Genomic DNA, 22,683 nt, shown 5'->3' on the forward strand with positions numbered 1-22,683 from the left:
ATAAAATGGCCCTGGTAAGGAAAATGTCCCATATCTCGAAAAAAAGTAACATTCAAACTTAAATGCTATACACTTTTTACACTGAACCAAATCCTTACGTAAATACAACGAAAAAATTCGTTGAGCCAACGAAAATTTAATTAATTTTCAGCCGATGAAAAATTTAATTGGCTCAACGAAATGGCTTTCATACGTTAATGAAGAACTTCACCAATCAACGAAAACTGTAGTATTTTTATGAAATTTTTCATAAAAATTTTTGATCGAGAGTTAATGAATTTTTACATCACTTTACGAAATTTTTCATCGATTAACGTAAAATTTCATTAACCACGGTGATATTTTTCGTTAGTCAATGTATTTTTTGATTAATTTATGAAAGAATTTTCGTTAGCTAACGAATTTTTTCGTAAATTTAATGAACATTTTTATTAAATTACGAAAAAATATTTGTTAGCTAACGAAACTTTTCGTTGTATTATTAATTGTTTTTTTTTATTGGACTTGTTAAATTATTATTTTAATATAGTCCAAACCAAAAATTGGCGTTTCGACCCGGTGGAGCTCACTTAAGTCATCTGATGTCCGACTTATCGTGAGACACCTTGTCAATACGCAAATATTTTTTATATTCAGCTCAGCTTACATAGATTTTTGAACAAAAACCTAATGTGAACTATATAAAGCAAGATTCAATTTTTAATCATTAAAACAGAAATGCACCCAAGTGTACGTTTTTTTTTTGTAAGGCAACGATTTTTTTCGTTAACTGATGTATTTTTTCATAAGCCAATGTAATATTTCATTAGTATATGAAGAATTTTCATAAGCTTATGAAGATTTTCGTTAGTTAATGTTGAATTTCATAAGTTAATGAATTTTTTCGTTACTTAATTAAAACTTTAATAAAGTAAAGAAAAAATTCTTATTTTTATTCTTTAAAATGAGTATGAAATTTTTCGTTAATTGATGAATCTTTTCATTGAATTGGATTTTTTGGCACTAAAAAGGGAGAAAAAGTGTATGAAACGTTTTCATTAATTGATGAAGGTTTTCATATTACGAAAAATTACATATTTTCGTTGAGCCAACGAAAGTTTCGTTGGGCCAACGAAAATGTAGTGTATGAAACGATTTTCGTAATTTTACGAAATTTATTATTTTCAGTGTAATATATTACTCTCACATTTTTTTGCTTTGCGAGTTAAAAAAATTACAAAAAGTATTCATTTTTTTTAATTTCAAAGACGTTTCAAATTTCACTGATCAAATGGTAAAATGGCACACTTTCCAACCATATGTGATTTTAAATGCAAAATAAAGTCAAAGGACTCCTTTTCCATTTTCTTGGAACAAGTGGTGCTAAATCCCCGCAGATCTTTCTGCGAGTCCTTCAAAACCCTGTTCCATGTTGGTTTCTCGTCTACTTACGGTAGTTTTTGAAACTTCGAGTGTTTTGGATGCTTTCTTCCAGATATTGCACGGAATCAAGGGCTTTTCTCAGTCCAGGACTGCCTCTCTGTAGATCGTTTATATTTAGCAACCATTTTCACTATAAAAAGTATAAAATGGCATGTGAAAGTATGTAAGTATGCCATTTTACCCGAGTACTAAGTGGGCCATTTTGCCCATTTTCGATTTTTTTAGTTTTATACCGAAAAATCTAAAACCGTTCAAAGCCAACTTATTTCAGTAAATTAATAAGAAATACTTCATGCATACAATGTTTTTTATTCTTTATTTTGCAAAAAAAAATTTAACAAAATTTCAAAGAGTGTACTTTTTGAGGTGGCTAGAGACAGTTTGACTTGTCAAATTTCTAATAATGGCTTTAAGTTGCTAAAGTTTCGTATATGTCAGTTTTGCCAGATGAACTAAAGAATCGCATTCATAAAACCTTTTAATTTTATGTTCGATTCTATAATTTCTATTAAGGGGGCCATTTTAGGCCACTTTAGGACGTTTCGTAACTGGCAAAAATTTAAATTCCATTCATTGAATGTAAGCAGAGCTATGAAGTTTTATGGGCAGCCATGGTAATTGAGTTAAAAATTCATAGCGAAAAACAAAATTTTGTAAATCCCCTTATCAAAAGTTCATCTTAAAACAAAACTCCTTTTGAAATTCACCTGTTAAACATTAGCATATTATTCAATCGACAATACTTTGAGTTTGTTTACTTCCAGTGGCTACTGTTTCTGTTTCATATGCGTATAATTTAACCCTACATTTTGTTTCCCTCTAGAATAATCTAGCTCACCAGCATGCAGATACAATACATTGTGGTAGAAACTAGATACAATAATTCATCGTTGTTATTAGCAGACCTTCCTCTCTATGTTTCTATTCTGTATCTGTACCTATACAAAAAAATTTGAAAAAAAAAATATCTCGCAGCCAGACTGGAGCACAAGCTCCAACATAGATTATGGCGGAGGAGGTAGAGATATGTCTGCTGCTGTTTCGACTGCCATAGTTTCATATTGGTTGGACGCTTGCATGAATTCTCAAAATGTATCTTTCAATTAATTCACTTTGAGAGCTCTAGCACGTCGGCTGTCGTTGTCGATTATCATTTTGATTCCCATAATACACCTCTATAGAACTCCGAATAGTACCTTTATTTGTGTCGTATATGCCTCGTGCCTTGTACCTTGCATCGGTTGTGTTGAAGTAGCTCGAGGATTTATCATCTTAATCGGCGTGGAAATTGTTTTTATCCGATCGGTCGGTCGGTGTAGAGCTCAGAAAGTTGTTTCAATAAAATTGGCTGGTGTTTGTTTGTGTTGGAATATCGACGTCGTCGTCGTCATCGACGTCATAGTGTGTTTTGTTTACTTGTTTGTTTGTTTTTCGATAAAGAATTTCCTGGCGGTGCATCCTTAAGGATTAAAAGAGTGTGGGTACATTGAATGAGCATCTGCATATGGTCCGAATCTGACTATTTGTTGCGATGCGGCCCACTTTCGGTTCTAAAGCGTTTTGTTTGCATCTTGTTTGATTTTAATTACATCCTGTATTTCGTTTTTGTTTAAAAGAAAAAGTGTTCCCACTTTATTTGACCAAATTGAAAAAATTGTTTTTATTTTTTTATTCAATACGTTCTTTAACAATTTAGAAGTTTGAAAGGTCTCAAAGTGAACCAAAAATTAAATTTAGTAAAAAACTTACTCAAAATTTGTTTATGAACAAAATTTTGGAAAGTCATCTAACCAGTTTTTAAACCTGTTTTTTTCAAATTTTTTAAAATTTTGTTTCAAAATGCAACAGATTTTCGGGTTGGGGTCAAAATTCTGAAGGGGTCAAAATTCTGCTTTCAAAATTCTGCTGTTTGTTTACTTTCTCATTTTGTCAGTTTTTTTTATGTTCATTGTTTGTTTGATAAATCAATAAATTAAAATTGAATAAGTAGAATTTGTTTGTTCGAAAAATATGCTGGCAGAATTTTGAAAAGCAGAATTTTAAAAAGCAGAATTTTGAAAGACACAATAGAAAAAAAGCAGAATTCTGAAAAACAGAATTTTGAAGCCAGAATTTCGACCCGATCCCCAGATTTTCTCTAAAATTTTTACCTGAACAGTGTTTTAATATTTGTTCAATTTTTTAATTTTTTTTTTAATCCAAAATAATTTGAGTGTGGGAACACTGTTTTCCAAAGAATATAACAAACAATCGCATTTTGTTTACCTTTCCCACTCATTTTCCAGCAAAAATTATTCATCTGTTGTGTTTTTTTTTTTTATATAGAAGAATATGGCGGCAACGCGGCGTCGTCATCGGTTGATTATGATCATATCCCGTTGTGTCAATTCACGATAACAGTGGGCGGTTTAAATTTTGTAATTTGCATTTGTTTTGATACTTTACGAGTAGATATACAAGTGCGCGGTTTGTATCAAAATTTTGTATTCTCTCTTTGAGTTGGATGGAAATTTGGTACCTACAAGAAACCATTATGAATCATCAATAAATAAAAAGACTATAAACAAAAAAAAAAAAAAATTAATTTTTGATTGTAAATTCGAATGAATAAATAAAAATAAAAATTCAGTGTTTGGATAGTGTTTACGATTGTAATTTATTCAGAATTCAACACCTACATTTAAAGAGAGGATTTTTAGCGCCGCTAATTTTTGTGATACATTTTTGGAAATTTTTTTTTTGAACAGGTAAGGTCTTATGAGATTAGATATCTTTTTATAGAGGGCTATTCACTGGCTTTCAAAAAAATGATTGTTTATTTATATTGACCTTAAATTAAGCCAATTTATTATAAGAAGAATAAAATCTTTTGCTATTGTGGTTTATTTTTGTTAAATTTGTTTATAACGATTTTGTGTATGTACTTAAAATAATTTTATTGCAATTTGAAAACATACACAAATTGTGCGGAATATGGTAGGCTAGGCATCCAGCACACAGATGTTGAAAGCAATTAATGTATTTTGATTGCTAATAAAGAAAATATTTTATTTAGATGAGTTTTTGTTTATTCAGCTTGAAATTAGAACAATAAATTACGTTTCAGAGTTAATTAAAATAAACTTACAAGGTAATAAACAAAAATTTAAGTGTGTTGAGAGAATTGATTTGTTTATGTACCTATGAACTACGTCTTAAAATTAAAATTATAATTAAATGTTACCCTATTAAGCCCTTCCTGTTGATTTTGTTTTCAATTTAGATGAAAATTTAATTCAATTGACGGCTATCTCAAAGGCTTACATTTAATTAAAGTCCAAGAACTATTCATATTTTTGTTTTGCAGACACTTACATTAGTAAGAAAGTGGAAAAAAGTCGACAAAAATTTGTATACACGAATAAGCAATAGCATAACCTCGAAAACAGCCAAAATGAGGTTTTTTGTCACTCTATAACGGTAATATTTCCAAAACAAAGGCCAATCAAATTTTTAATTGCGATATACATATGTAGGTAGGTACTATATATCAAGTTATGCATTCGTACAACAACAAAAAAGTTGAGATAACATTTTTCATGACATTACGATGGTAGAGAACGCCAAAAAAGTGGGTCCCGGAAGTCCGTCTGTCTGTCTGTCTGTAAACGAAGCTACAGAATAAACGGATAGACCGATTGATGTTAAACTTGGTATGTAGCGTTATATGACGAATCTCCAGAGGGGTTTTTGGAATTAATTTTTTTGTACCACAAATAACAGTACTTGTCATAACCGATTTTAGTAAAATTGAAATTGGTCAAAAACGGCTCCAACGATTTTGTTTTTAAAATTCAAATGTAATTTCAAAGACAAGGTCTATCTTCTAATAAAATTTTTTTTTTTGAAAATCATTATTAACGGTACCTTCCATAGAACCCTTTTTTTTAAATCCGATTATCTCCGAAAGTTCTTATTCGATTTCAACGAAACTTTTTGTGAAAAAGCATTTGCATAATTTTAATATAAGCCAAAAACAAAATTTAAAAAAAAGTAATTTTTTGAAAAAATTCAATATTTTCAAAATTCAAAATTAAAATTTTCGAAATTTTGTTTTTAGATGTTGATAAGTGATTTCTAAAAAATGGCATACCAATTTTATTTTAAAACTTTTTTTCCAAAAAATTATTTATAAAAAATTAGTTTTTTAAAAAACGGCTCTAACGATTTTGAAAAAAATTTTTTTCTAAAAATGCATCCTAATATATCAATTAAAACTGCATAAGTACTTGTTTTGAAGGGCAATTGGATTTCAGATTTTGTTTTATTTTTTTTCTAAACGAATTTTATTTTATTTATTTTTTTTTGTGCCTATTCTATTTTTTTTAGTACCTACATTTTCCAAAGGACCCCGCACATTTTGTATGGGAAGTGGCCCTCGGTGAAATTTTCTGAAATTTTAGTATGTTGTTCTCTTAAAGCTCTTGATCAAAAGTCGATATGGGCAGAGTGTAAAAAAATGGACAGTTTTTAAGATAACGGGTTTTTTCTATGACTATCTCAAACCTTTTATAAGGGATAGTAACTCTATATATTGTGTTTTCCGTCATTTTTTAGTAGAGTTCATAGGTTTTTAGGGTCGCTGAATCCAAATCCGAAGTCCATTTTGCCTCATCAGGTAAGGTTTTCAAGATAACCTCAAAAAATGTCACAGTCTCAAAAAAAATTTTTCTTTGATCTGGGAGTGCGACTATGTTTAATACATATTTTTTGGGTTGCTGAAACCAGATTCGAAGTCTATTTTATCCTATCGAGTTTTTGAGATAACCTCAAAAAAGTAACGAAAACCTTTTTTTGAAATTATCTCGAAAACCTGACGTTTTGAAATTTTTTGAGGCTGTGACATTTTTTGAGGTTATCTTGAAAACCTTACCTGATGAGGCAAATTGGACTTCGGATTTGGATTCAGCGACCCTAAAAAAATATGAATTCTACTAAAAAATGACGCAAAACACAATATATAGAGTTACTATCCCTTTTATAAAGTTTGAGATAGTCATCGAAAAAAATCCGTTATCTTAAAAACTGTCCATTTTTTTACTTTCTGCCCATATCGACTTTTGATCAAGAGCTTCAAGAGAACAACATACTAAAATTTCAGACAATTTCAACGAAGGCCACTTCCCATACAAAATGTGCGGGGTCCTTTCTTAAAAATTTAAGCAACTTGAACTCTAAGAGCAAGTTCGTGCGACCCAGTCGTGCATTTTATTTTCTCACTCATACATCATTTCATCACACTTCGTTGGCCGTTTTGGTGTTGAAAAGAATTTTCAATGAAAAAAGTGTGTGCATCCATGGCTTCAGGTTACACTTTTCTGTCAACAACTACCGATGATGATGATGAAGCTTTGTATATCTAGTGCTTTTGCATCCTTCTTTTATTTTTTCTTTTTTCTTTTTTTTTTTTTTTTTTTGTAGGTATTGTGATTTATACTAGAAGTAGAATTTTTTCAACTGAACTGACATTCATCAACCGAAGTGCATAGATACTATAATTTTTTTCATGCTGGTGTTTGAAACGATTAGTTACTATGCAGAATCACAGTGGGGTGGCGCTGCAGCATTGATTCAAATTTTTGTAAAAAAACAGAAATATAATAATTACTTCAATGGAAAATGATATTACTGTAGTACAAACAAATCAAATAAAAAAATCCTTTTTTCATGAAAAATTTAAAATTTCACAATAATTTATTTGCGTTTAAGTTATGTTCAACATTTTCTATTATCCCACACATTTTTCAGAAATGCAGAAAGTCAATTCTTAAATATTTGTATTTTTGTTTCAACTAATTTATAAAGCTTTAATGATTTTTCTCAATATGCAACAATTTTTAATTTTTTTTTACCTCCTTACTTCCTGCAGGTTCAATGTACATATATGTATAGTTTTGGTAGAAATTATTTAGAGAAAAATAAATAAATCAACTATCAATGATTTTTGTAGGTAGAATTGCTTCAGGCAAGTGTTGACCTTAATTTATTTGTGTTCATTCGTAACTAAACTACTTTCTCATTTGGATTTATTTGGTTAGATTTATGAATCCAATTATCTCAAAATGTTGATGTTTGCATGAAATAATATTTGAATTTCTATTTGTTTTGTAGGAGATTGTTTTTGTTTATCTTTTTTTTTTTAAGACAAAAGTTTGAGATAAAATGAAATATTCAAGTAGGTATTATTTCTATTCAGTTAACTTTCCCATTCCTAAGATTTTACCACATTCTGGTTAAGATGACAAAATATCATAGCTCAATTTAGGCTTTTTTCGATTTTGTTAGTAAATCTCTTTTAAGCTCCAGGAATTCATAAAATTAACTGACAAATATTAAATTTTTGTACCTATTCAATTTTTAAGTGTTCTTACATCAAAAAATCTGTTCTCTATTCAAAATTAAAGGATGTGTAAACTGTAAACACATTGTAGATGGGGTTCTCATCAATTCATAAATTTTAAAAATTTCCACCTTCAATAAAAATCAATATAGGTAGGTACCTACTCGTATTTAATTACAATAAAAGCCACTTTGACTTGAATCCGTTTAAAAGGAAATGATATTTTAAACTCGTTTCGCATTTCAATCATCTGAAATACTGCTGCATCAGTTCATATGAATTCAAATCAATAATATTTTGCACGTGAATATGAAAGTAAACCAATATTTAAATTGCTTTCGTAATAAAATAAAATGCACGACTGGGTCGCACGAACTTGCTCTTAGAGTTCAAGTTGCTTACATTTTTTAAGACTTTTTATTTATAAATTTGAGAAATGTCAGGTAAAAAAAAAATAAAATAAAAAATAAAAAATAAACATAAAATAAAAAAACAAAATCTGAAATCAAATTGCCCTTCAAAACAAGTATGCAATTTTGATTGATATATATTAAGATGCATTTTTAGAAAAAAAAAATTTTCAAAATCGGTAGAGCCGTTTTTTAAAAAACCTATTTTTTTATAAATAATTTTTTGGAAAAAAAGTTTTAAAATAAAATTGGCATGTAATTTTGTAGAAATCACTTTTCAACATCTAAAAACAAAATTTCAAAAAAATTCAATGTCCCGTTTTCGAAAATTTGACTTTTCAAAAAAAAAATTTCAAATTTTTTATAAAAATCCAAAAATTACAAATTTTTATTTTTGGCTTATATTAAAATTATATAAATGCTTTTTCACAAAAAATTTCCTTGAAATCGAATAAGCGGTTTCGGAGCAAATTGGATTTAAAAAAAAAAAACGGTTCTATGGCAAGTAACGTTAATAATAATTTTCAAAAATAAATTTTTTCATGAGAAGATAGACCTTGTCTTGAAACTTCCAATTGAATTTTTTAAACAAAATCTTTGGAGCCGTTTCTGAGCAATTTCAACTTTACTAAAATTGGTACCTACATATATAACAAGTACCGTTATTTTTGGTCGAAAAAAATTTATTCCAAAAACCCCTCTGGAGAGTCTCAAAAAAATACTACATACCAAGTTTGACATCAATCAGTATATCCGTTTAGGCTCAAGGCTGTAGCTTCGTTTACAGACAGACAGACGGACTTTCGGGACACACTTTTTTGTCATTCTCTATCATCGTAATGTCATGGAAAAATGTTATCTCAACTTTTTGTTTTTTTTTTGTACGAATGCATAACTTGATATATAGTACCTATATCGGAAGTAAAAAGAATTCTTGTTAAAAGAGCTCGCCCCCAAAAAAAGGATTAATATTATTGTGGAAAAAATGTTTTTAATTCCTTTTAATTATTGATATTGATATATTTAACAGGTTGAGGAAGGTCTATAAGTCTACACAGACTTACAGCTTCTCATTGAGAAGCAAATGAAATAATTTAGTAAGAATTTTAAAAATGGTATTAGGGTGGGTCAAAAAAATCGAAATTCTTTTTTTTTTTATTTGGTACTCCGAAAAATCGATTGCTAGACACCTCTAGAATATACACACCAAATATGAGCTGTTTATATTAATGGGAAGGTCCTCCGCTTTGCAATTTTCCATTTTTACATCAAGCTTCTACTAAAAAAAATATTTTTTTTATTAATTGACTTTTTACCAAATTTCTTTTCATATTCTTGTAGGAAATTGAAAGCTCTACAAAAAAGGCCTTATACACTTTTTTCGTTTATCTAACCGTTGAATAGATATTTGAGGTCCAAAAATCGAGAAAATCTTTAAAAATTCGTTTTTTGTTCTTAATTTTGTAACAAATTGAAAAATTATAATAATCAAACGCGCAAGACATATTCTTGTAGGAAAATGATTTTTCCACAAAAAAGGTCTATTAACTTTTTTCATTAATCTAACCATTCTAAAGATATTCGAGGTCAAAGTTAAAAAAAAATATAAAAACATTTTATATTTTTAAAAAATTTCCAATTCACTGAAACTTCATTATTTCCAAATTAGCAAGATATATTCTTGTAGGGGCTTAAACGTTCTACAAAAAAATCTTTAGAATCAAATTTGATTGCTGCTGCTGTTGATTGCTTTAACCGTTTAGAAGATATTCGTATCAAATCAATAGTTTTAAAAAAGTAAATTCTCAACCACTTTGAAAAATTGAAATTAAAAATTAACATTTAATACAAATTTTGCAGTTTTGTTTGGTGGAAACCCTATAGCTTTTTATTCACCTCCACCTTATGTGCCGTCAGTAAAATTTTAGAGTAGATTTTGATGAGGGAATTTCTGTTTAGTCGTGATATTACAATAGGTACATGGCTTTTCAAAAATTATAGCTTCTTACAAGGTGAAAAAGACTACTTAAAAGTAAGCTGATTTCTGCATGGTTTTTTTTGCAGAGATGACTTCTGTCTTAAATTAAGCGGCAAATCACTTAATTTAACATGACAAATATTTTTATCATAAAAATAAGATTTTCATCTTAATTTAAGTGGATTTCAACTTAATTTAAGACGGAAGACATCTTGGCTTTAATTAAAATGTTTCCACATAAGATTTTCATCTTAAATTAAGTGGATTTCGGCTTAATTTAAGACGAAAGACATCTTGGCTTTAATTAAAATGTTTTCACATTAATAAGATTCCAGATAAATAAGATTATTTTTCGCTTAAATTAAGTGGATTTCTTTTAAATTTAAGACGGAAGTCATTTTAGCAGAAAACCATACAGAAACTCGCTTAAATTTAACGTGCAATCCACTTGTTTATTTTGTTTGTTTCCGAAACCATTACTGAATAAATACAAAGACCTTATAAGTGCTTAGGGGGGGGGGGGGGGGATCCCTCTGAAATTTTTTATTTTTGCATTATTTTTTTGCCGCCTAATTAATTAATCTATTAACCGAAGAAACTGTTTTCAGTGGTCATAGCCTTAAATGAAGCCTCAAAAGTCCCTAGATAGTCCCTAAACCCATGCGCTCCGAACCTACCACAGTACGAAAACGAAAACTTTAAACGCATTTTTCTCGAAACGCGTTTTTTTTCCGCGCCGTGCAACGTAACTCAAAAACTAATGAAGCTATCGACTTAAAAAGTTCAATAAAATAAATATTTTTTTTAACAATTTGTTTATAAAAAAAAAAAGAGTGTGTGTACACATGTACACTCGACTGAAGTTATACTTCTCATTCAGTATACATATATAAATGAATTTCATTTGATATTTTTAATTTCTATTATTAAATTAATTAATCCACACTTCGTTTTTTACATTTTTATCAAGTGAACAATAAATTAATTCTTTCATCCTCCTTGCGTCCATGTAGTTTTCAATTTAATCTGTGAACTTTACTCATGTTGTGCGGTTCAGAACGTACTATATATGGTTAACTCATTTGAGCTGAGCTGAAAGTGAGCTGAGCTGATGGTTGAGCTGAGCTGTTGGGTGAGCTAAGGTAAAGTGAGCTGAGCTGAGCTGTGATGGGTGAGAGGATACATTGATTTTTATTTGGAAAGTATAATGAAATATGAAGATATTTTAAACTTTTATAAAACACCATAGCTTAAGATGTTTGGTTCTAGTTATTAATGGAATTATTTTAACACATAGATATTTTTATAAATAAGACAGATAATTTTTCGTGATCTTTTCTCTTGGTGTTTTTGATAGTAAATATATTTCTATTTTTTTAGTAAAATATTTCTTTTTTATCATAAAAAAAAATTCCGGTACAATCCGGTTTTTCGACTTTTTTCAAAATTCCGAGAAAATCGGTTTTGAAAGTTCGGGTAAATTTTTTTTTTTTCGAAAAAACCACCAATCTTTAAACGCTCCTGGAAGCTAAACCGCTTGAGAGCAATTTTTGGGAGTGATGCCAAATGATAGCTTGTGTCATGGGCCTACGCTTTGCACATTGTCAGACTTTTAAAAAATCGCCTTCCATGTAAAACCGACACATCATGCCTATTTTTTCAGAATCGTGCTTATTTTTTTTTTTTTACTTTTAAGTTCTCCCGGTTTGAGAACGCGTGGACCTACAGGAATGGGAGTTGTACCCAAATGTAGGTTAGAGTCCCCGCTATCTTTTGGCATCAAAAATTTTATTTTAATTTTCTTCAAAACTCCGCGATATAGGCGTTGGAACGCTTTGATCTAGAGACAGGGGAGTGGTGCCATATGAAAGCTTATATTCTCAGCTAGCCGATAGTGGTATAATCCGGTTTTTCGATTTTTTTCAAAATTCCGAGAAAATCGCGTTTGAAAGTTGGGGTAAAATTTTTTTTCGAAAAATCCCCGAATCTTTGAACGCTCCTGGAAGCTAAACCGCTTGAGAGCAATTTTTGGGAGCGATGCCAAATGATAGCTTGTGTCATGGGCCTACGCTTTGCACATTGTCAGATTTTTAAAAAATCGCCTTCCATGTTAAACCGCCACATCATGCCTATTTTTTCAGAATCGTGCCTATTTTTTTTTTACTTTTAAGTTCTCCCGGTTTGAGAACGCGTGGACCTACAGGAATGGGAGTTGTACCCAAATGTAGGTTAGAGTCCCCGCTATCTTTTGGCATCAAAAATTTTATTTTCATTTTCTTCAAAATTCCGCGATATAGGCGTTGGAACGCTTTGATCTAGAGACAGGGGAGTGGTGCCATATGAAAGCTTATATTCTCAGCTAGCTAGCTTATATTCTCAGATAGTGGTATAATCCGGTTTTTCGATTTTTTTCAAAATTCCGAGAAAATCGCTTTTGAAAGTTAAGGTGAAATTTTTTTCCGAAAAATCCCAGAATCTTTGAACGCTCCTGGAAGCTAAACCGCTTGAGAGCAATTTTTGGGAGTGATGCCCAATGATAGCTTGTGTCATGGGCCTACGCTTTGTACATTCTCAGATTTTTAAAAAATCATCTTCCATGTTAAACCGCCACATCATACCTATTTTTTCAGAATCGGGCTTAACTTTTTTTTTAGTTTTAAGTTCACCCGGTTTGAGAACGCGTGCACCTACAGGGATGGGAGTTGTACCCAAATGTAGGTTAGAGTCCTCGCTACCTTTTGGCATCAAAAAAATTTTTTTCATTTTTTTCAAAATTCCGAGATATAGGCGTTGGAAGTTGGGGCGCTCACTTTCAGCTCAGCTCAAATGAGCTTAGCTATGGTACCTAGCTCAAATTTGAGCTGAGCTGTGAGCTGAGCTGAAATGTGAACTTTTTGCAACCCTGGCAACTTGCCACATGGAAATTACCACATGCAACTTGCCACACGCAACTTGCCACATGCAACTTGCCACACACAACTTGCCACATACAACTTGCCACATGCAACTTGCCACATACGACTTGCCACATGCAACTTGCCACATGAAACATGTAACTTGCAACGTGTTGTGTGTTTTATGTTTGCCGTACTACGGCGTACTGCATTTTTAAATACTAAAGTACTGCCTACTCTAAAGGTGAAACGACAGCCCTGCTACCCAGGGTGATCGCGTCATAATCCCTTTGACATTCTTGTCAAAAAGTAAATTTTCATACCCACCCTCCCATAAGAAGTATAACTTCAAAAACATTGTGTTTTTTGGTTTTTGTCTTTAATTTTTATTTTACACTTTTAGGTTCATGCAATGCGTATTAATTTCTGAACCTGGGCATTGCACGGCACAAACTCGAGGCGTCAACTTTAAAGAGCTGTAAGGCCGCCATTTTGTGAAACAAATTTCAATAAATACTTTCGGTTTTCCAAAAAAAAATTATTGAAAAAGCTGTCGTCCAGAGGGATTTCCCCCCTTAAAAGGATTTTCCGGTTAATCTCTCACGAGCTCTAAGACCATATGAACTGTCACTCAGCATGAGAATTTCCCAACGTTTCAAATTTAACCTCAAAAATGCCCAGCTATATAATTTTATACACAATCAAATGAGTACCTACCTAGTCCATAAAAATAAATGAACCAAAATGTCATTTTCATAACAAAAACTGTCAGCAAGCATCCACAATTCACATAATTTTGTGAGTTGTTTCATAACCTCCTCCAACCTAAACCTGTATAAAAAGTCAGGTCCTCTCTTATTTTGTTTTTTAATCCATTTCATCAACTCGCAATCACAAATCTAATTTTATTTTATTTATGCTTTTTTGCCAAAATTCAAGTAAACATCTGCAACTTCACAAATAATCCACAACCATGACACGGTTTATGCTGTGTGACGCAAATTTCAACAAAAACCCAATCTTCCGCATCTGTGATTTTGTGAGTTTTGCTGACCATTTTTCATCATGCATGACACAAAAATCGCCTCCGGAATGATGTTGACGACACACAAAACTTGGGCTATGTCCATTTCAAATTTAATTGAAAAATGCCGAGATATGTTTTTTTTTTGCGTCTCCATACACCGGGTCCAGGAACGACTTATATGCGTTGACATTTTTATAAGTATACCCCCTTTTTTACCCTCCTACAAATCCGAAAGAGACTTATGAACCATTCACAAAATCCAAGAATATTAAACTTCTTCAATAAATCTCCATGAAAGTGGACGACACGATGGACGACAACTTGTATGTGTGATCAAGAAGTCGAATAAGTTGGGTAAAAGGGTTTCTTCTCAAATTAGTCGCATTAGTTTGACACAAATTGCAAATTTTCCCTTTTTAAAAGTGGGTTTTTTGGGTAGAAAAAAAAATAAGTAAACTTTGGCATAAATCCAGTTATGATTTATTTTTAAATAAATGGTCTACTCTTTTGGCTTGACCTTTTTTTTCTGTCGAGACTTGAGACCTCTTTCGGTTGATTTATTGTTTAGGATCATAAAAGCAAAAGAAGTAGCTGCTGTGTGCATTTTATATCTTTTTTTTTCCTTTGTTTTGATGATGGAGATTTATAAAAGCCACACACAGATTCAAATTAAACAAAAAAAAGATACAAAACACACTCAGCGAAATAAACCGAAAAATGCCTGAACAAATAAAAAAAAAAGTCGTAAAACCCACCAACAAAAAAAAAAAAACAATTGATTCAAAATAATATAACCCTCAAAGTTCAATGGCTTCCATCTGAATGGGGTTCAATGTTTCCCAATACGGGTCTCGGGTTGGCGAAAATAAAAATACGGGTTTGAAGTGTTGGTGGTCAGTAGACAGTTAATATTTAGATAGGACTATATTCAACTCGGCTAGCCTTGGGATGGAATTTAAGTCAAGTTGGGACAAGTGGTGCAGGTGAACCAGCCAACAGCTAGCCGACTGGGCCAATATGTGGGTGCGGAGGTGTCAATCAACACACTCTCGTAAGTATTTCAGCTGAAAGTTGTTTTTTTTTTTTTGCTTTGGGCTCTCATATAGGCAAATGGAGCCAGAACTACGACAATGTTTACAATTTATCGACATTGGACGTGAAACAGTCAAAAAGGGGGGGATTGGAAATTATATTGATTGTCATGGATCAAGTGCATGTGTGGGTGATGGTTGTGATCTGGTTCATGTTTCGATTCCAGATTTGGATTTGTTATAAAAATATCTTGTTTGTAAAATGCCAGGCTAAAAATGGAAGTTTACACATTTTTTTTTCCATACACAGTTTGTGTAGGTAGGTAATACAAACAAAGTCGGATCAAAAATGTTGACGAGAAACGGTCAAAGGGCAAACTTATTTACTATTTTGCTTTATAGTGGGAAATAAAGTACATATATAGATTTTTTTTTTGGATGTGAGCGGAGTAAGTAAAAGATGGTATCGTGTATGATAAAAAAAAACAGAGATTTAAAAATATAAAATTAACTACATGAATAATATTTATAGAAACATGAAATAAAGTGCACGAGTGAGTCCCACACGCGTGTTAAATATTTGCTTTCACATAAAATAAATAATGAAATTTAAAATTTAATGATTTTAAATAGACTCTCCAGAGGGTTTTTTGGAATTAATTTTTTTGGACCAAAAATAGCGGTACTTGTCATATACCGATTTAAGTAAAGATGAAATTGCTCAAAAAGGGCTCCAACGATTTTGTTTAAAAAAATTCAAATGTAAGTTTTAATTTTTTGAAAATCATTATTAACGGTACCTGCCATAGAACCGTTTTTATTTTTAATCCGATTTGCTCCGAAAGTGCTTATTCGATTTCAGCTAAACTTTTTGTGAAGAAGCATTTATATAATCTTAATATAAGCTAAAAATAAAATTTCGAAAAACATAATTTTTGGATTTTTAAAAAAATTTTGAAATTTTTTTTTTTTTTTTTTAATCGAATTTTCAAAACCGGAACATTGAATTTTTTTGAAATTTTGTTTTTAGATGATTATTAGTGATTTCTAAAAAATGGCATACCAATTTTATTTTAAAACTTTTTTTCCAAAAAATTATTTATAAAAAATTAGTTTTTTAAAAAACTGCTCTAACGATTTTGAAAATTTTTTTTTCTTAAAATTCACCTTAATATATCAAGTAAAATTGCATACTTTTTTTGGAGCGCAATTTGATTTCAGATTTTGTTTTGTTCTTTTTTTTCAAACGAATTTTATGTTTATTTTTTATTTTATTTTTTTTTTACCTTACATTTCCCAAATTTCTATATAAAAAGTCTTAAAAATTTAAGCAACTTGAACTCTAAGAGCAAGTTCGTGCGACCCAGTCGTGCATTTCATTTTTTAAACTATCAAGTTGTTTTCAAAAAAAAATTAACCTTTTTTACAAATCCAAAATTATTTATTTTTCAATTTATAAAAATTATATAATAAAATTATATGATATAAAAATTACTTTAAAGTTCCTGTATAAATTTTTTTTGATGAAAACGGCTTGATCGTTAACGAGAAATTCAGAATCTTGAAAAATGGCAGGTGCCTATAGCCTACCGTTAATAGTATCTACTTTGCACAAAAATTTAAATCAAACTACTTTTCTATTGTGTCGCTAGTTTTGGTTGTTTAAAATAAATTTCAATTTCCTCAATAAGGAATCAACCAAAATTGTTAACTACCAGGTTTGAAGAAAATTGCTCCAGTGGTTTAAGCATAAAGAATAGCGAGCTCCACTTTTTTGGTATTTCTCTATCATTGTCAAGTCTGCTTATTATCTCAAGTTCGAAGAACGAATTTATTTTTTTCATTCACATTCATACATTTTGTACATAAAAAATTGTAGCAACTTGAGCTCTAGAAAAAGTTTATTCGTCCCCGTCCGTCGTAGTTCGTTCAATTTCAATTCAATTTTCGCAGTATTTGATAGTATTTTTCTTAAACAGCAGCTAAGTTTTACTACATCATGATAAAGTAAAAGCTGGACTGAAATTTTCAAATTTCAAAAAAATTTTCGTCAACTTTTTTGATTGACAACTAGTCAAATTCTTTTTTCAAAAAAAAAAAAAAAAAAAAAATAGTAAAATATCAAAAAAATACCATTGTTCTTCAAATAAATTTTATGATAATTCTACTACATTTCTCTTAAAAAGAAAGAGAAAACAAATATTAAAAATGCAGTTTTCTTCCAATTGTTTTGAATATTACGTATCTACGCAAAAAAATCCACCGGGACTAAACGCCAATTTTTTTAAGGAGCGGTCGTTAAAAGCTGTATTAAATCTAAGATATTGATCAACACGTTGAAATTAAATTTCAAAAAAAAAATCCTCATGCTTTTTAAAAAAATAAATTTTTCAAAAAATATTGAAATACAGTCGACTTCTTTCCAGTTTTCCTCTAACTCGAACCAATTTTTGTGTCCCGTGATAGTTCGAGTTAGAGGGAGTCGACTGTATTTATTTTATTTCAAAAATGTGTCTTTGGAAAATTTCATCAAATATAAATGTTACGTTTACTTCAACACTTCTGTTTAAAAATTGTCTTTAAATAGGCCTAGTCATTTACAAAAAACTCAGAAATCCAAAATATAGTTTAGCGTTTTGAAAAATGGACTAAGGATACAATTTTTTTTTAAATGCATTTTTATTAAAAACAGAACAAAATTTCTTACAAATAAAAATTTGGTTTCCATATAATTTTTTAGACCTTTTTGAATAAATTATTTTTTTTCTTTTGAGCACTCGGAACGTCGACGAAAAATTAACGAATTATCAAAAAAAAATAGGCCTTTAGGCTGCTCAAATGCATTTTTATAATAATTGATATTATTACAATCCTGATTTGGTTGTTTGCGCTGAAGTCTTTGAGTAAAAAATTGTGGATACTGTTTTTTTTTATATTAATTTTTTTCCAAAAAAAAAACTTGTGTCTCATTTTTTCTTTGAAAACATATAAATTAAAGATTTGGTACGTTAGCTAAAAAATTTCATCAATTCCATTTATTCTTACTTTTGACTTATTATCTATCATTAATTTCGGGAGCGGGTAATAATTCTGCTTGTCAAAATTCTGTACGACGAAATTCGGTGGGGTCAAAATACTGTAAGACCATAATTCTGTACGTCATAATACCTACTGTAAATACAAAATTCTGTATGTCAAAATACTGTATTTTCAATAAAGTGCGCGCGCACTTTTTTACATTATCAAAACTAGGTATATCTTTTACAGAATTTTGATTTACAGAATTTTGAAATACAGTATTTTGACAAACCTGAATTTTTGCTATACAGAATTTTGACTTTCAGAATTTTGTTCGTACAGCATTTTGCATATACCTATAGAATTTTGACATACAGTATTTTGGCATACAGTATTTTGAATACAGAATTTTGCAACATACAGCATTTCGACCCCAACCCATTAATTTCTTATTCAATACATAGCACACGATGACGTGTCACCAAACCTTACTGTTCTACTTCTCAAGCTCATAAATATCATTAATAAATGGATAATATTTCTAGGTTTGATTGATGCATTTTTACTATGACCCCAAGTAGAATTCAATACATCAGTCTGGTCATTGATTCCAAAACATTATTTTTTATTTCAAAAAATTCTACTGCTCCATTTGATTTTATTGTGTCTTGTATATGTTTGTAGATATCAAGACTAAAATCACACCTCTACTTTTTCTTGGTCACGTATTTATCACATTTGTATCAGAATACATATTTTCTATCACATTGTTTCTCAACTTAACCCAGGCACGTCTCGAATCCAACGCTATTACTTTATATCGTCACACATAAGATTTTTCAAAAAAAAAAAAAAAAAAAAATCAGAAAAAAAAACTCTTTCTTTTGGTACCTAAATTGTTTCAGAATACAGAATTTCTTTCTTATATAGAAATCTTTTTTTCTGACAGGGAACATATCAGTTTTTATGACCCATAGGTTTCGAAGTATACTCAATTCTCATATACAATATCCTTACCATATTCACATACATTTATAAAAAAATTCTAGTTCATTGAATATAACATGTTTGTCCTAGAAAATATATATATATACAAAAGGAATATTTAAACGAACGAAATAGGAATCATGTAAAAGAGAATACAAAAAAGGAGAGACTACAAAGAACAAAAAAAAAAAAAAAACAGGACATCTCTAAATGTTTCCGGTTTGTCATGAATTTCCGTTTAAAGGAATTGCCAAAGAAAAAAAAATGTATTTATTATTCAGGGCACATACCTACTAACAACACAAAAAACGATGAGAAGACGACGGCGGGCGACGGCAGCGCCAAACGTTCACGGCCTCCTTTCGTTTCACTTAAGGAATTGGTTTCGTATAAAATATACGTATATAGTCTTATACCTACTTTACCGCTATGAACGCTGGCTGTCGTTGACATAACACGAGGACTAAAGAATTTTCCACCACCCCTAGCTCCAATTTCAGCCTTTCAATTGAAATCCATCAACATGCAAAAAAGGAATCCGGGTGACTTGGGTTCTGATGGAAAGTGTAAATGCTAAAGTAGGTTTCAGGGCCTCAAACGAAATAAGGACTCGATTCTAATTTTTTTTTCTTCTTTTTCAATTTTTCAATGATCTGAGTGTATGTCTGTGAAAAGGGGGAAAGAAGGTGGCAAGGCTAAATGTCGACACTCGATAGAATCACCCCAATTTATTTGGCGCCAAAAAAAGGGGACGACGACTGTGTATAAGGAAGTAGGTACTTTTCAAACTCCTCTCTGCTGCAGCCAGGTTTAAAAGCTGACACTGGAAATTTCGTTTTCTAAACGTGAAAAGGTAATCTGCTACGAAGAAAATTCAATTTAATGACAACTTTATGTTGGCACGTTATGAAGGTGGCGGTGGTAGTCATGGGTGGTGATGAGGAATGATATTGAATTGAGTATATTTCCTTGCTAAGCGTTCATCGTTTGTACACATTCTTTGGTAAACGCCTTCATCTTTTCTTTTTCTTTTTTTTTTATTTTGTGCAAGTTTAACAGGTGAACAAGGAAAAGCAGACTGGTTTTTCGTATATATATATTTAGAATGGCAATTATTTTTAACTTTTATGTTTGCCGAAAAGAGGAGTTTTGTGGTAGGAAATAAGCTTAATGGGGTAAGTGGGTTGAGAAATTTTGGCTGAATTTGAACTTGTCACGAAAAAGAATTATATAGGTGATTATTAAAGGGGTAAAAAGAGGTGCGTAGCTTTCTTAAGTTCCTTAACGTTTTTTTTATGAGTTTTGTGTTCGATATGATTTTTCAAAGTTCAAAAAGACCAAAAACAATAGATTTTGAAACATTATATTTTATCCAATTTTAGCCGCATTCAATTTATGTGACCATTATGTTGAAAGATAAAGTAACTTCTTTCCATTTTTACATGTTCAATATCTATAAATGCTCAAAGGATAAAATTAGACCATTTAGTAAAAACATCAAAAATGTCGTTTTTTTCACTTTTTTGAATAGTTTTTCTTAAGTTTTTTTTTACAACATTTTATTTTTAAAATTTTTCAAAAGATGTTTATCGATAGGAAATTTAATTATCTACAAAAAATTGCTTAATAAAAATTTTTAAATTTGGCTTACTTTTCAAGTTATAGACAAAAACTCAAAAAATATTGATCGTTACAAGAATGGTCATATCCAGGGATAGGATGTTGTGGAATTTGCCTTTTTTTCTTGCTTAATCGTACGACATTATAGATTAAATACAAACACGTTTTACGTCCCCCTCGTTCCAAATATATGTATTTTATTTTGCCTTTTTTTTTGCCTTTTCTTTCGTTATTGCCTTTTTTTGCCTTTTCTCTTGTTATTGCCTTTTTTTGTCTTTTCCTATGTTTTTTATCTTTTTAGCATCTTAAAGGTAATGCCTACACACAAAACACTCAAATATACAAACAAAAAGCTAACTTACTCAGTATATTACTTACTCAATATATCTCTTCTATATTAAAAATTCACTAATTACCCCACACAAACAAAATTCGAATGAAAAGATCTACCTATGCAACTTGTTTGTCTGCTATTGCTACCATTTATTGTCTTCAACGTTCTATTGCGCGGCCGACAACCGACACGTATCAGAGTTCAAAAGCTAACATTCTCAATTTACAATACTCCATTGAAGAAGTTTTCCAGATTTTGGACATAATCCAGAGAGATTTGGAAGCTGCGAAAGGGGCAGTCTCAAAAAATGTTTTTGAGGGACTCGAAAAAGTTGAACAAATAAATTGCGTAATACATTGGAACACAAATCCAGGGGTCGAACTACGTACGTTAACGTATTGACGCTTTATGTCTCTATCATTTTCTTCTAATCAAATAGAGAAAGCAATAGTCAAAACGGTAACGAACTTATGCCGTAGTTCGACCCCAGAGCACCCTGCAAATGTTGAAGTGGGCGATGTCGAGTTATTTAATTGGGGTCCAGTCGTCTCTACAGATGTAGAGAGATAATTTTAGCTCCTTTAGAGCACTCTTAAGCCTGGTACGCTGCTCGCGCTAAATTTTAGCTCCCATACAAATTATCGAAAAATTTTAGCAGAGCTAAAATGAGTCCCATACAAATTATTATCGATAACTTGTATGGAAATTTTATTTTAGCTAAAATTTAGCGCGAGCAGCGCGCGTACCAGGCTTTAAGGGACAATCGCAGGCGCTTGTTAACTGAATATTTTAAAAAACTCATGATTGTTCCAAATTACTGCAATTAATTTTTATATTTCATTCTTTTCTCAATAAATGCCTTTTTATGCCTTTTTCGGAGTTTTATTTTGCCTTTTTTTAAGTTTTTAGGTCCACAAGATCCTATCCCTGGCTCATATCTTTATAGAAAATTATTTTTTTATCTTTGCCAAAAAATATACTACACATGAAAAATTTAAAACTATGAGGACTCGAAAGATTTTGATTTTTTCTTTCAGTGATGCAAAAATTTCCTTTAAAAAATGGATATTTTCAAAATGTTTTAAAATATTACACTTAAAAATCTGCAGTGACCCAGAAAAGTTATTCGAGTATTTTTGCTTATTTACTCAGCTTTCAGATGCCATTTTTTCTGTTCAGAATAGTCTTTTACTACTCAAGATATAGGCCGAATATTAAGTATGCTGAGAAAAACAACGACAAAAAACTTTGAAAAATCATATCTCGAAAACCTATACATTAATATTTTTTTAGATAAGATTTTCGAGTTTTCTGGGCTCTAATCTATACGAAAAGTATAACGGCACTGTGTCCAAAAAAATTTTATTTTTTTTTTTGTAAACTATAGTGAAATTGAAAAAAATCCTTCAAAAATTTCTTAATTATTATTTTGTTCACTTTCCATTTTTTATGCACTTTAGATGGAAGTAGTCTTTTATGATTTAATTATTGCCCTAAAACTACTTGTTAAAAAATTAAGTTTAACAAAAAGCAACCCCTTTGCAATTTATTATTCATCACGAAGCTTATACAAAAAAACACGC

At 30.6% G+C, this 22,683-nt stretch overlaps 1 protein-coding gene and 1 long non-coding RNA gene across 4 annotated transcripts in view; both read left to right on the forward strand.

Annotated features, from left to right (window-relative positions):
- The window catches only part of LOC129921566 (rap guanine nucleotide exchange factor 4), a 216,638-nt gene that overhangs the window by 75,077 nt on the left and 118,878 nt on the right, over positions 1 to 22,683 (forward strand). The window lies entirely within an intron of this gene.
- Positions 1,582 to 4,047, forward strand: LOC129921568 (uncharacterized). Its single transcript, XR_008773543.1, has 2 exons — positions 1,582 to 2,899; positions 3,874 to 4,047. It is a non-coding gene; the product is annotated as an uncharacterized LOC129921568 (long non-coding RNA).

The sequence above is a fragment of the Episyrphus balteatus genome, chromosome 1 (genome assembly GCF_945859705.1).
Source record: "Episyrphus balteatus chromosome 1, idEpiBalt1.1, whole genome shotgun sequence".
Taxonomy (NCBI): Eukaryota; Metazoa; Arthropoda; class Insecta; order Diptera; family Syrphidae; genus Episyrphus; species Episyrphus balteatus.